Here is a 6,000-nt window from a genome sequence, read left to right as displayed (position 1 = left end):
CTTGTTGAGCTGCTTCCCATGGTGTATCGATGCTCCTTTTATAGGCGTAGCGTCCTTATCCTGCCGACGACTTTAGTACCGGTTGCAGACACGAACCGGTACTAAAGGTTACCCACGCGTCCTTATCCCACCGACAGGGCGTCGTGCGCTACATACTTTATCTCATCGAGCAGGGCGTCCTTATCCCGCCGACAGCTTTAGTACCGATTGCACCCACCAACCGGTACTAAAGGTTACCCACGCGTCCTTATCCCACTGACAGGGCGTCGTGCGCTACATACTTTATCTCATCGAGCAGGGCGTCCTTATCCCGCCGACAGCTTTAGTACCGGTTGCACCCACCAACCGGTACTAAAGGTTACCCACGCGTCCTTATCCCACCGACAGGGCGTCGTGCGCTACATACTATATCTCATCGAGCAGGGCGTCCTTATCCTGCCGACAGCTTTAGTACCGGTTGCACCCACCAACCGGTACTAAAGGTTTGCCTCGATCTGTCTTCCCGCCTATTTTCTTCCCGCGCTTTCCACCGGTTCCCGCCTCTGTCTTCCCGCCATTTTTTCACTATATATATGTAGGCTTGGCCACCATTTACATATCACATCTAGACTCATATCTGCAAACCTCATCATTCTCTCCCATGGCTTCCATCGCATCTCTAACCCCCCGGGAGGCGGAGGCGCTTTGCGCCTCGAACTACCCCTGCCCGCCGGGCTACCGCGTCCCGACCGGCTGGTTGCTAAGCGTCGAAGGCGTACCGGTCCCTCCAGTCCCTCTAGGTGTGGCGCGCGAGATGGCCATCGCGAACCACTACTACTTCGAGCTCACGCCAGAGCAGCGGAGGAATCCCCAGTGGCATCCCGACTACAGCCCGACTTGGGAAAGCTTCTTCATCAATCGGCGTGAGAGGGCGCTTGCCAGGCACGAGGAGGGCGGCCCGCCTCCTCCGAACTTCAACGAGGCCGGCCGTCGGCTGTGGTGGCGCGGTCGGACTCTCCAGGGCGTCATGGCCTACCGTGGCCCCCGCCTGCGCTACCCTCAGTCCCAGCCCACGCGTGCTCACCCGCCGACGTTCGAGTACCGCGACCCCGATGCCAGCGACGATGATGACGGCGACTACGACGACTACAGTGGCGACTACTACAGGGCTAGGCACGAGTATGACTGAATGACTCCAACAGTAGAATTTGGCCATGTATCTTTAATTTTCAATTAAGCTATGTACTTTTAATTCGAGTTCACTCGTAATAAATTTTTATTCCCGCCCTTTCTTTCCCGCCTTTTTCCGTCGTACGTGGCGGGAAAGTTTCCCGCGCGGACGGCGTCGTGGCGGGAGTAAAGAATAGAAACAGATAATATATAGAAAAGAAATAGGAAATATATAGAAAAGAAATATAAAAAAGGATATAGAAAAGAAATAGAAAAGAAAACAAACGGAAATAGAAAAAGAAATAGAAAAGAAAAGAAATAGAAAATAAAAAGAAAAGAAAAGAAACACAAAATAAAAGAAAGAAGAAACAGAAAAGAAAAAATAAATAGAAAAGAAATATAAAAAAGGATATAGAAAAGAAATAGAAAAGAAAACAAACAGAAATAGAAAAAGAAATAGAAAACAAATAGAAAAGAAAAGAAATAGAAAATAAAAAGAAAAGAAAAGAAACACAAAAGAAAAGAAAAAGAAACAGAAAAGAAAGAAGAAACAGAAAATAAAAAAAGAAACAGCAAAAGAAAAGAAAAGAAAACAAGAAAAGAAAAAACAAAAACAAAAAAACCATTTGGTACGGTTGGTACCACCAACCGTACGAAAGGTCTTTCAGACGGTTGGTGGTACCAACCGGTACCAAAGGCTCTTCCCTCTATTTCACTTAGCCGCGCGGGCTCTTCCCCCCAATTCCCTTTCTTCTCACCGTCACTTAGCCGCGCGCAGACCACCTCGCCGTCGCCGAGTTCCGCGCCGCCGCCACGCCGTCGTCAGGCCGTCGCCGCCGTCCCTCGTCAGCGCCACGCCGTCGTCCAGGCCGTCGCCGCCGTTCCGCGCGCCGCCACGCCGTCGCCGTCAGGCCGTCGCCGCCGCAGTACGTCATCCTCCACCACGGCACCTCAGCTCGTCGTCGTCGTCCTTGCCTTGTCGTCGGCGTCTTTCCCTGCGCGCAAAGCTTGTCGTCGCCGTGAAGGTAGCCGTCGCCCAGAGGTCGCCCAGAGGTCGCCGTGATGCTGCTTCGTCCGTGCCATCGAACACCCGCGCGCAAGGTGTTCGCCGTTATGCCGAGGGCGTCGTCGGCGAAGGGCTGCGCGTGGAAGTCGCCGCGGACGACGAGCGGCAGCGCTCGGGGCGAGGTCGATGCGGACGGCACGGCGCACGCCGACGAGGCGGAGCGCGGCGACCTCCTGGCCGAGGCGCGCGCCGACGCAGAGCGCGCGGGAGGCGTCGGAGAGGAGGCCGGCCTTGTGCGTGTGCGTCTTGCCTCCCGTCTTGCCTCCCCTGGTCCCAAACCCGACGTCACACTCCACGGAGACGGCGGCTGGCGCGCGGCACGGCCCTCGGTCCGCCAATTTCGCCGGCCTCGCGGCGGCTCCCCGGAACAAACCTGGCGTCGGCCTCGGGACAACAGCCATCGGGGAGGCACAAGAGGATGGCCGTGCATAGGCGTCCATGGCGAGCGCCGGGTGTCCCTCTGTCACGGTGAGGTGCTCGCCATCGGGACAGCTCCGTGCGGCACGAGCATGTGTTGCAGTCGTCGGAAAGCGACGGACCGACAATACCTAGGAGAACTTCCTCAGTCCGGGCTCCCCATTTCCATTCAGCGGCAGCAGAGGCGCGCCTCTGCCTGGCGGAGACCTCCGGCCGGCCGGCCGAGTGCCTGCTCTCTCCCAGCCTCCCAGGCAGGCTTCAGTCTATGCGGGCGATTTGGGGAAACTTGCCTCCATCCCTGTCCGCAGGGGAGAAGAACCTTATCCCTTTGTCAATTTCTAACTTAAGTTCTTTAACCGCTGATTGCTGCTAGCGGTGATTGGCTGCATTACTAACTGTGTGCACGCTGGTGCTAAAATTACCGCTAATTGCTATAGCTGCTGCTTGTACAACATTGCTATATGCTGCTTTGTTGCTAAATTATTGTGTTGACTATAAATAGTGAAGATAGACAGGGAGTAGGTTAGATTAGATTAAACAAAAGTACTTAAAAAATACCGAGTCTAAAATAGTGGATTAAGTAAAAGTAAACTAAAATTGAGTATAAAAGAGCGAGAGGAGGAGCGCCGAGTGTTAGGGTTAGGGTTTTTTTTTGCTTTCTTCATTTCAATTGTTATCCATCTAGCAATCTTTTATATGATCATTACATGATGAATGAAATACAATTGCTTTCTTAATTTTGCAGTGACATTGAGGTATGGAGGACGGCACCTTCGTCCGAGATGAGGAGGGGGAAGAAGCGGTGCAGCAATTGATCTATGAGAGTGCCCGTGGTCCGGAACCCGACGATGGAGATGACAACGAGTTCCAAGAATTTCTGAATGATTTTGGCGAGGGACTTGAGTCTGAACAAGTTAGAAGAGACAACGAAGTGTCCATCACAAACTCCGGCGAGGTGTATATCTATGTATCAATTAGTCTATATGTTCATCCCTAGATGCATTCATTTATTTGTATTGCACTTATTAACGAATAATTTTTGTTTTAGCCTTCTGGATCATCGAGCAAGTCTGTTAGATCAAAACGAGGCCCGACGCGGGTGCTAAAGGGCGAGGGTAGGTTAGCCCTCACGGCATTCAAGGATAATGGTGAACCAGTGGAGCCCAAGGAGTTTTGCCGCAAATTTACAAGTCAATCCGGAGTTATTGTTAGGGACCATGTACCGATCAGCATTCAAGAGTGGCATAAGCCGAAGAACCCGGAGAGTGGTGCTAGTTATGTCAACGACACGATGAAAAAGTTTCTTTGGGACACGCTACTGACAAAGTTCAGCCTACCGGAAGACATGACGGAAGGCCAGAAGAATAAAGTCAAGGAATGGACATGGAAGAAGATGGCCATACAATTCCAGAGCTTCAAGAAAAATTTATGGGACAAATATAAGAATGAAGATCCAGTATTCGATGATAATCTAGTGAAGATAAAAGATCACTGGGCCGCATTTAAGGAGTATAAGAAATCGTCTACTTTTGTGTCCCGATCGAAGAAAAATACCGAAAATGCTGCAAAGAAGAAACTTCCGCATCATTTGGGGTCAGGTGGCTACAAGAGTGCCATTCCGAAGTGGACAGCGTTTGAGAATAAACTGATGGATCATGGAATCACTCCACAGACATGGGACTGGCCCGAACGGTCCAAGTTCTGGTTGTTCGCTCATGGGGCAGGGTTGGACCCAAAGACAGGGTTGATCGTTGCGAAGGGAAAATGGAAGGAAAAAATTGAGGCAATTGTACCGAAGCTTGTAGATGCAATTGAAAAGGTCAGAAAGGGAGAGTACATTCCCGATCGAGAGAATGACGAGCTGACACTCGCTCTGGGGAACCCTGAACATGTTGGACGGGTACGAGCTCGCCCAGGTCTCACCATGAAGGAAGCGTGGCCGGACAGCGCTGACACTTATAGAAGCCGTTCGCGAAAGAAGAAGAAGGACGCCGACATTGTAACGGAGTTGTTATCTAGGGTGGAGGCTCTTGAGAGAAATCAGAGGGCACCTGATCAGCCGCTATTTCTACAGGATCCACAAGCCGATGCTGCCCCATCTCAGCGAAGAAGCAGTGTCGGTTCCTCGCATCTTGACGGATGTGGAGGAAGTTACCCCGTGGATTATGTCACGGAGAAGACAGATTGCGAGCTACATATGTTAATCAGGACCGCGTCTGTTAATGAGAGATCGAGATAGGCAATCAGAGGGGGGGGGTGAATGATTGCGCGGAAGCAAATTAAAACTTTTCCCTAAAGTTAAAACCCTGAAATCCTATTCTGTTCGTGACACTAAAACAGGTGTATCTTTAGATCGGCTGAACCAAAATTTATGAATAAGTACTCCAATCAAAGCTATGGAAATTATCTAATCAACGCCACAAGAATCAGCTCAATCGGAGTTACGAAACCAGAGAAACGATCAAAACAGTAACCGCTGACAGAAAAAAAAAACTGCGAAAATCAATCTAGATCTGATTTCGAGAATTAACAAGAAAGATAGATTAATCGCATCACAAACTCCCTTGATCTCGTGAAAAACCTGCAGCAAAGTATTAGATAGATCTAACACAAAGAATTTACGAAGATCAGAGAAGCCTCGAGATGACACCGCCAAAGATCTCTTTATTGCAACGATGTCGATCGGTTTACAGAAGATGCATGCCGCATCCAAGAACTCTCCAAATTAATCTAGGCTAGATCTAATCTGAGTTCCTCTCTGAGACGTACTCAAAAAAATAGGTTATACCCCTCTATTTAAAGAGCTAAGCAAACCCTAAACAGAGTCCTGACCGAAACAAAAACCAACGGCTGAAAATGAAACTCTGAAACTCTTTGTCTCGCCTGTCTGCCAAACAACAGTGCCCCAAACGACATGCACCTGGTGCGTGGTGCATACTGCTGCCTGATCCTTCTCCCGCATGCAAACAGCACCATAGAAAGCAAAAACACCTGCTCCTTCTCTTCCCTCACGTTGACAGTACATACGTACACACTTTGCACGCACACACTAGCTGCTCCATGCATGAGACAAAATGCAGTCACTAATCAAATGCTCAGCTTAGCATTAGCACCATGACATCCGGCCACTGAATTTCGTCTGCATATTTTTCCTCATGACGCCTCACTCCTCGTGACGTCTTTGGAACCTCGATCAACAATACCGTACATCTCCGGTATAAACCATACGATAAAAACGGTGTCCTCCCAGATCATCGTAGTCTCCACTTCCATTGTTCCTTCGCACGAACGTTCCGCATGACCTTGATCCCTCGACCTCAGCTTCTCCCAAGCTTTGTCCCTCGATCCCGCCATCGACCACGTTCCTT

Source organism: Lolium perenne, chromosome 7 (genome assembly GCF_019359855.2).
Source record: "Lolium perenne isolate Kyuss_39 chromosome 7, Kyuss_2.0, whole genome shotgun sequence".
NCBI lineage: Eukaryota > Viridiplantae > Streptophyta > Magnoliopsida > Poales > Poaceae > Lolium > Lolium perenne.
The sequence above is the reverse complement of the archived record's forward strand: the minus strand, read 5'-3'. Positions refer to the sequence as shown.